Source organism: Vicugna pacos, unplaced genomic scaffold (assembly GCF_048564905.1).
Source record: "Vicugna pacos unplaced genomic scaffold, VicPac4 scaffold_65, whole genome shotgun sequence".
NCBI lineage: Eukaryota > Metazoa > Chordata > Mammalia > Artiodactyla > Camelidae > Vicugna > Vicugna pacos.
The window spans coordinates 3,596-13,591 of NW_027328746.1; positions in this window are offsets into that span (position 1 = coordinate 3,596).

Here is a 9,996-nt window from a genome sequence, read left to right on the forward strand (position 1 = left end):
AGCTGACAAAACATAGATCAGTATTTATTCCTTGATATATTTTTGGCACATGGACTAAAGATCATTGGGTCAGTTGGACATCAAGATCATATCTAATTTACACAATTGTCAACTGTCATTTTACTACAAGCTCCTGAAACAGTCACGTGGTCACTAGGTTTTTTCCTTCCCTTGACCCATGGATTCGATGATTTCTCCCCAGACACAATAGCTTTTTGAAAACAAGTCTGTTTCACCTTTTGCTTTTAAGCTAAACTTGCGTGCTTGACCCTGACTTCACTCTAACATTCACAGAAAGCTATCCAAGGACAACCACATTTGACATCATCTCTAGATGTCTTGAGTACACTGCTGAGCTATTTCTTCCAGATCATTAAAATATATATGCACATTATGCTGTGGTCCTCTCCAATTTGTGGTGTTTTCAGTAATCATTACCTCCTTGGATACTTTATTACACATTTACTAATTCTTTATCCAATTCAGTTACATTAGTATATAAGATTTCAGAAGAACTTGTTTCTCCAAATGATGATATTTAACATCTATGGTCTATTTTAAATCAAGTAATTCAATAAGGCTGTCAAGAACAGCAGTGAAGTTTGTGTGTGGTGATTGCTGCTTCAGCGTCTCCAGTCCTGCCCCATGATCTTGCAGGTAAACACCTGCATCCTTGTCAATGTCATCACATCAGTCTATTAGGAGCTGAAATTAAACTACCTGGATGCTAATTTTTCTTTTTAAAAACAATAAACTCAATTTCCCCTACTAAGTCTTTATTGTTTTTTTACTGAGGCTCAACACTTTTTCTAATATATATATTTGGTGGGGAGGGGGGCAGAGCCCTGAAAGCCTGCAGACAGCACCCACCCTATAAGAGTAACCAGAGGAGGCCGTGGATGTTGTGTGAGTTCAGCCACTGAGCACGAGCACCTTTTGTCCCTCCAACTGTTCTGCCTCCATTGCTGACAGTACTGAAGGTCACTGCCTCTTGTAAAGTTCTACAACATTACAGTTCATATATTTTTAAAAGGTATAAAATTGTGAAAGTCGTCTGCTGTTTGTGTAAAATGGGGGTACTTGCCTTTGCTCATTTCAGGCTAAACTAACTCCAGAAGGACACACACACACACATACACACAAACACACACACACACACACACACACACACACACACGCAGTTCTGAATGCCCCCAAGGAAAAGTTTGAAAGGCTTCGGGAGAGTGGTGGCACTCAAACCTTTGGAATTTTGAGCTCTGTGAAAGCATCACTTATTCAGAAATTAAGCAACATAATTCTAGAGGAAGAGAATCAGAATCACCCACAAGATAATTACCAGAATTTTTTTAAAGAAACTATCGTCCCTAAAATCCAATGATTATTCAAATATTCATGGAAAGAAAATAGTTCAGTAATATCAAGCAATAATTTCTACAGTATTGCTGATTAGCCTTCAGCCCCAACCAAAGGACATAGAAATGAGACACCTGGAGATAAAGAGATGGAAGAGAGGTATTAAAACAACAAGAATATAAAAGAAGTAGTGACCTTATGGAAACCTGCAAATTTTCCTTGAAATAATTACTTGGTTAAAGGAACTCACACGTGAGTATCTGGAAATGCAGCAAGAGGAAATCTAGCAGGGTAAAGGAGCAGAAGCAGGCCTCAGTTTTCTCCGAGGCTGCTCCTAAATGAAAAAAATTTCCTTGGCTTCCAGAATAGACAACCTGCATGGTTCCCTTAGCAGAAGAGTGAGGAGGAGAGAAACCCGAATGTTTGTGCCAACCATCCTTCGCCAACCCTGTTGGAACACAGAATTTCGGTGTTAAGAGCACTGACCAACCTATAAATATAAGAGAAGGAACAAGCTCTAACAAGTTTTTTGAGCAAAAAGTGCTTTTAGCTTTAAACCTACTCTAGGAAACATGCTGAGAAATCATGGTAAGTGCTTGAGTTGTAGCCTTGCTGTTTAGGTTAGATAAAGGAATGCTTCCCCACATGTACCATTTTGGGAACGGAATCTGTGTGGAAGCCTCCTTCATCTAGGTTTTTGGAAACCCAGTGTTTCTGGCCACGGGAAATTAAGCTGGTTACATATCTGAAGGGAGGCAAAAACTCCAGGGCGCTTTTCCATTGCAAACCGCTTTTACCTGAGACCGGCTTTAAGAATCATGCTGAGAAATCAGAGTGTTTCTACATGTCACTCTACCTCTTATGCTGGATGAAAGAACGCCTCTCCACATGCTCACTTCTGACATCTCAATCTGTGTGGAAGCCGTTGTAAAACTAGATTTTTGGGAACACAGAGCTTCTGTCTTAGAGCATCTACACTACTTACATATGTAAGGGGAGGCACAAACTCCAACAGGGTTATCTACAGCAAACGACTTTTACTTTGAAACCAGCGTTAAGAAACATTCTAAGAAATCAGAGAATGCGTGTCTAGAAGTCCCTCTGTCTTTTATGCTGGATGAAAGAATGTCTCTCTACATGCTCAATTTTCAGATCTGTATGCATGTGGAGGCCGTCCTTCCAATAGCTTGTTGGGAAACCAGAGTTTCTGGCCTAGGAAAACTACGCTGCTTTCATATATATGGGGATGTACTAGCACCAACTCGGTTTTCCACTGCAAATCACTTTCATTTGAAACCGGCTTTGAGAAACATGCTGAGAAATCAGAGTAAGTGTTTCTGTATGTCACTTAACTTTCAATGCTGGATGAAAGAATGCCTCTCCACATACTCACTTCTGACATCTGAAACTGTGTTGGAGACGTCCTTCACCTACCTTCTTGGAAACCCAGAGTTTCTGGTCTTGGGGAACTACACTACTAGCATATCTAAGGGGAGGCAATGGCTCCAATTCGTTTTTCCACAACAAAACACTTTTACTTTGAAAGCGGCGTTAGGAAATAGGCTGATAAATCAGAGAATGTGTTTCTAAATGTCACTCTGCCTTTTATGCTGGATGAAATAATGACTCTCCACATGCTCTGCTTTCAGGTCTGTATGTGTGTGGAAGCACACCATCACCTAGCTTGTAGGAATCCTAGAGTTTCTGAACTAGGGAAACTCCGCTGCTTTCATATATATGGGGATGATTAGTACCAACTCGGTTTTCCACAGCAAACCGCTTTTCCTTGAAACCGGCTTTCAGAAACATGCTGAGAAATCAGAGTGTTTCTAAATGTCACTAAACCTTTAATGCTGGAAGATAGAATGCCTCAGCACATGGTCAATTCTGACATAAGTATGTGTGTTGGAGCCGTCCTTCACCTAACTTCTTCGAAAGCCAGAGTCTCTGGTCGGGGGACCAACGCAACTTAAATATCCAAGGGGGAGCACTCGCTGTAATTGTATTTTCCACTGAAAACTACTATTACCTTGAAACCGGCGCTTGGAAACATGAGAGAAATCAGAGAATGCGTTTCTACATTTCACTCTGCCTTTTAAGATGGATAAAAGAATGCCTCCACACATGTCAAATTCTGAGGGTTGAATGTGTGTCAAAACTGTCAATCACCTAGCTTGAAGGGAAGACAAAGTTTTCTTTGAGTGGGTAACTGGAATACATACATATATATGGGGGGATACGAGCTCCAACATGGTTTTACAGTGAAAATTACATGAACTTCATACCGGCACTAAAAAACCATACAGGAAATCAGAGTAAGTCTTTCAAATGCTATCCATTTCTTCTATGCTAGAAGAATGAACGCCTCTCCACAGCTAATTTCTGAGAGTTGAATGTGTCTGAAAGCAATCAATTAAATATTTTGTTGAGAAAACACAGTTTCTTTTGAGTGGGGAACCACACCACAGATATATCTAAGGGGAAGACTATCTACAATTTGGTTTTACACTGAAACTGCATGAAATTCAAACCAGCAATAGGAAAACAGACTGAGAAACCAGAGCATGTGTTTCAACTACAAACCATTCCCTTTATGCTAGATGAATGAAAGATTCTCCACAAGCAAAATTCTGAGAGTTAAGTGTGTGTGAAAGCCACCAATCACATAGCTTGTAGGGAAAACACAGATCCTTTTCAGTTGGAAAATTCACTACTTACATATATATGGACAGGTACAAGCCCCAAGTTGGTTTTAGAGTAAAAACTGCATGAAATTCAAACCGGCACTAGGAAAACATACTGAAAAACAAGAATAATTCTTACTATAGAAATCACTCCCCTTAGGCTAGATGAACGAACATCTCTACATGCTCAATTCTGACAGTTAAGAGAGTGGGAAGCCATAAATCCCCTAGCTTGTAAGGAACATGTTTTTTTCAGTGGGTATCTACACTATGTATGTATATATGTGGAGGAACAACTTCCAACACTGTTTTACAGAGAAAATTCAATGAAACTCAAACCGGCACTAGGACACAAAACGAGAAAATAGAGTAAGTGTATCCACAGCAACCCATTCCTTTTAAGCTAGATGAATGAATGTCTCACCACAAGCTCAATTCTGAGAGTTAAGGGTGTGTGAAAGCTGACATCACCTAGCTAGTTGGGAACACACACTTTCTTTTGAGTGGGAAAATACACAACAGACATAAACATGTGGAGACACTAGTTCCAACACGGTTTAACAGTGAGAACTGCAAGAACTTAAAACCGGCAATAAGAAACATACTTAGAAACGAGAGTAAGAGTTTCAACTTCAAACAATACCATTTATGTTAGATGAAGGAACGTCCCCCCACATGAACAATTCAGGGTAAAATCGAGTTGCAGCTATTACATCCCCATAAACGTATATAGTTTAGTTTTAAACTGAAAAGAAAGTTTGTTTCCAAACAAGGTCGGTTATTGAAGGCATTCACACACACTTAACACTCAGAATGGAGCATGTGGATGCAAGATCATTCTCCTAGATTAAAGGCAATCGTTTGAAGAGGACACAATTACTCCCGGTTTTCAGAACACTTCCTAGTGCCTGTTTGAAGATACTGCAGTTTTCAAAGTAAAACAGACTTGGAGCAGGAACTTCCCCATATAAATGTATGAAGTTGAGTTTCCAACTGCAAAAAAAAAATTGTGCTTCAAACAAGCTAGGTGAAGGACGGCTTTCACACACAATTATCTCTCAGAACTGAGCAAGTGGAGAGACGTTCGTTCCACCAGCACAAAGGTAACGGGTTGTAGGAGAAACACTTAGACTGGGTTCTCAGTCGGTTTCCTAGTGCCGGGTTGAAGTTCCAGCAAATTTCTCTGTAAAAGAGTGTTGGAGCTAGTACCTCCCCAAATATATGTATGAAGCCGCGTTTCCAACTGGAAAGAAACTTTCTTTTCCAAACAAGGTAGGTGAAGGTCGGCATATACAGACAATTATATCTCAGAATTCAGCATGTGGAGAGACGTTCGTTCATCAAGAACAAAGGGAACGTGTTGTAGGAGAAATATTTACTCTGGTTTCTCAGTCTGTTTCCTAGTGCCGATTTGAAGTTCCAGCAGTTTCCAATATAGAGACGATTTGGAGATAGTACCTCCCATATATATTTATATAGATGAGTTTCCAACTGAAAAGAAACTTTGTATCCCCAACAAGATAGGTTAAGTTCGTCTTTCACACACACTAATCTCTCAGAATAGAGCAGGTAGAGACACGTTCGTTTATCTAGAAAAAAGGGAACCGGTGGCAGGAGAAACACGTTCTCTGGTTTCTTAGTCTGTTTCCAGGTGGCGATTTGAAGTTCCTGCAGTTTTCACTATAAAATAGCTTTGGAGCTTGTACCTCCCCATATATATGTATGTAGAAGAGTTTCCAACTGAAAAGGAACCTTATGCTCTCAACAAGCGATGAGAAGGAATGCTTTGACACACACTTTAATCTTATAACTAAGCAAGGGGACAGACTTTCGTTCAGGTAGCACAAAGGAAACAGTTGGCAGTAGAAAACCTTACTCAGGTTTCTCAATCTGTTTCCTACTACCATTTGAATTTTCCTGCAGCATTTACTGAAAAACAGAGTTGGAACCTGTACCTCCACAAATATATGCAGATAGAGGACATTGAAACTAAAAAGAAACTTGTTCTTCCATTGAAGCTAGGTGAAGGACGGATTACACACACATTTATCTCTCAGAACTGAGCATGTGGAGAGACGTTCGTTCATCTAGCACAAAGGGAACGGGTTGCAGGGGAAACACTAACTGTGGATTCTCAGTCTGTTTCCTAGTGCCGGTTTCAAGTTTCTGCAGTTTTCACTGTAAAAGCGAGTTAGAGCTTGTACCTCGCAATATATATGTGTGGAGTAGAGTTGGCAACTGAAAGGAAACTATGTGTTCCCTTCAAGCTAGTTGAAGGACGGCTTCCATACACACTTACATCTCAGAACTGAACATGTGGAGAGACTTTCGTTCATCCAGCACAAAGGGAACGGGTTGCAGGAGAAACCCTTACTCTGGTTTCTCAGTCTGTTTCCTAATGCCGGTATGAAGTCCCTGCCGTTTTCACTGTAAAACCGAGTTGCAGCTTGTACCTCCCCATATATATGTATGGAGTGGAGTTTGCCACTGAAAAGAAACTTTGTGTTCCCTTCAAGCTAGGTGAAGGACGGCTTTCACACACACTTATCTCTCAGAACTGAGCATGTGGAGAGACTTTCGTTCATCCAGCACAAAGGGAACGAACGGGTTGCAGGAGAAACCCTTACTCTGGTTTCTCAGTCTGTTTCCTAGTGCCGGTTTGAAGTCCCTGCCGTTTTCACTGTAAAACCGAGTTGCAGCTTCTACCTCCCCATATATATGTATGGAGTGGAGTTTGCCACTGAAAAGAAACTTTGTGTTCCCTTCAAGCTAGGTGAAGGACGGCTTTCACACACACTTATCTCTCAGAACTGAGCATGTGGAGAGACGTTCGTTCATCCAGCACAAAGGGAACGGGCTGCAGGAGAAACCCTTACTCTGGTTTCTCAGTCTGTTTCCTAGTGCCGGTTTGAAGTGCCTGCCGTTTTCACTGTAAAACCGAGTTGCAGCTTGTTCCTCCCCATATATATGTATGGAGTGGAGTTTGCCACTGAAAAGAAACTTTGTGTTCCCTTCAAGCTAGGTGAAGGACGGCTTTCACACACACTTATCTCTCAGAACTGAGCATGTGGAGAGACGTTCGTTCATCCAGCACAAAGGGAACGGGCTGCAGCAAAAACCCTTACTCTGGTTTCTCAGTCTGTTTCCTAATGCCGGTTTGAAGTGCCTGCCGTTTTACTGTAAAATCGAGTTGCAGCTTCTACCTCCCCATATATATGTATGGAGTGGAGTTTACCATTGAAAAGAAACTTTGTGTTCCCTTCAAGCTAGGTGAAGGACGGCTTTCACACACACTTATATCTCAGAACTGAGCATGTGGAGAGACGTTCGTTCATCCAGCACAAAGGGAACGGGTTGCAGGAGAAACCCTTACTCTGGTTTCTCAGTCTGTTTCCTAGTGCCGGTTTGAAGTGCCTGCAGTTTTCACTGTAAAACCGAGTTGGAGCTTGTACCTCCCCATATATATGTATGGAGTGGAGTTTGCAACTGAAAAGAAACTTTGTGTTCCCTTCAAGCTAGGTGGAGGACGGCTTTCACACACACTTATCTCTCAGAACTGAGCATGTGGAGAGACGTTCGTTCATCCAGCACAAAGGGAACGGGTTGCAAGAGAAACCCTTACTCTGGTTTCACAGTCTGTTTCCTAATGCCGGTTTGAAGTGCCTGCCGATTTCACTGTAAAACCGAGTTGGAGCTTTTACATCCCCATATATATGTATGGATTGGGGTTTGCAACTGAAAAGAAACTTTGTGTTCCCTTCAAGCTAGGTGAAGGACGGCTTTCACACACACTTATCTCTCAGAACTGAGCATGTGGAGAGACGTTCGTTCATCCAGCACAAAGGGAACGGGTTGCAGGGGAAACCCTTACTCTGGTTTCTCAGTCTGTTTCCTAGTGCCGGTTTGAAGTGCCTGCCGTTTTCATTGTAGAACCGAGTTGCAGCTTGTTCCTCCCCATATATATGTATGGAGTGTAGTTTGCCACTGAAAAGAAAATTTGTGTTCCCTTCAAGCTAGGTGAAGGGCGGCTTTCACACACACTTATCTCTCAGAACTGAGCATGTGGAGAGACGTTCGTTCATCCAGCACAAAGGGAACGGGTTGCAGGAGAAACCCTTACTCTGGTTTCTCAGACTGTTTTCCAGTGCCGGTTTGAAGTGCCAACCGTTTTCACTGTAAAACCGTGTTGCAGCTTCTACCTCCCCATATATATGTATGGAGTGGAGTTTGCCACTGAAAAGAAACTTTGTGTTCCCTTCAAGCTAGGTGAAGGACGGCTTTCACACACACTTATCACTCAGAACTGAGCATGTGGAGAGACGTTCGTTCATCCAGCACAAACGGAACGGGCTGCTGGAGAAACCCTTACTCTGGTTTCTCAGACTGTTTTCCAGTGCCGGTTTGAAGTGCCTACAGTTTTCACTGTAAAACCGTGTTGCAGCTTCTACCTCCCCATATATATGTATGGAGTGGAGTTTGCCACTGAAAAGAAACTTTGTGTTCCCTTCAAGCTAGGTGAAGGACGGCTTTCTCACACACTTATCTCTCAGAACTGAGCATGTGGAGAGACGTTCGTTCATCCAGCACAAAGGGAACGGGTTGCAGGAGAAACCCTTACTCTGGTTTCTCAGTCTGTTTCCTAGTGCCGGTTTGAAGTGCCTGCCGTTTTCACTGTAAAACCGAGTTGCAGCTTGTACCTCCCCATATATATGTATGGAGTGGAGTTTGCCACTGAAAAGAAACTTTGTGTTCCCTTCAAGCTAGGTGAAGGACGGCTTTCACACACACTTATATCTCAGAACTGAGCATGTGGAGAGACGTTCGTTCATCCAGCACAAAGGGAACGGGTTGCAGGAGAAACCCTTACTCTGGTTTCTCAGTCTGTTTCCTAGTGCCGGTTTGAAGTGCCTGCAGTTTTCACTGTAAAACCGAGTTGGAGCTTGTACCTCCCCATATATATGTATGGAGTGGAGTTTGCAACTGAAAAGAAACTTTGTGTTCCCTTCAAGCTAGGTGGAGGACGGCTTTCACACACACTTATCTCTCAGAACTGAGCATGTGGAGAGACGTTCGTTCATCCAGCACAAAGGGAACGGGTTGCAAGAGAAACCCTTACTCTGGTTTCACAGTCTGTTTCCTAATGCCGGTTTGAAGTGCCTGCCGATTTCACTGTAAAACCGAGTTGGAGCTTTTACATCCCCATATATATGTATGGATTGGGGTTTGCAACTGAAAAGAAACTTTGTGTTCCCTTCAAGCTAGGTGAAGGACGGCTTTCACACACACTTATCTCTCAGAACTGAGCATGTGGAGAGACGTTCGTTCATCCAGCACAAAGGGAACGGGTTGCAGGGGAAACCCTTACTCTGGTTTCTCAGTCTGTTTCCTAGTGCCGGTTTGAAGTGCCTGCCGTTTTCATTGTAGAACCGAGTTGCAGCTTGTTCCTCCCCATATATATGTATGGAGTGTAGTTTGCCACTGAAAAGAAAATTTGTGTTCCCTTCAAGCTAGGTGAAGGGCGGCTTTCACACACACTTATCTCTCAGAACTGAGCATGTGGAGAGACGTTCGTTCATCCAGCACAAAGGGAACGGGTTGCAGGAGAAACCCTTACTCTGGTTTCTCAGACTGTTTTCCAGTGCCGGTTTGAAGTGCCAACCGTTTTCACTGTAAAACCGAGTTGCAGCTTGTTCCTCCCCATATATATGTATGGAGTGGAGTTTGCCACTGAAAAGAAACTTTGTGTTCCCTTCAAGCTAGGTGAAGGACGGCTTTCACACACACTTATCACTCAGAACTGAGCATGTGGAGAGACGTTCGTTCATCCAGCACAAACGGAACGGGCTGCTGGAGAAACCCTTACTCTGGTTTCTCAGACTGTTTTCCAGTGCCGGTTTGAAGTGCCTACAGTTTTCACTGTAAAACCGTGTTGCAGCTTCTACCTCCCCATATATATGTA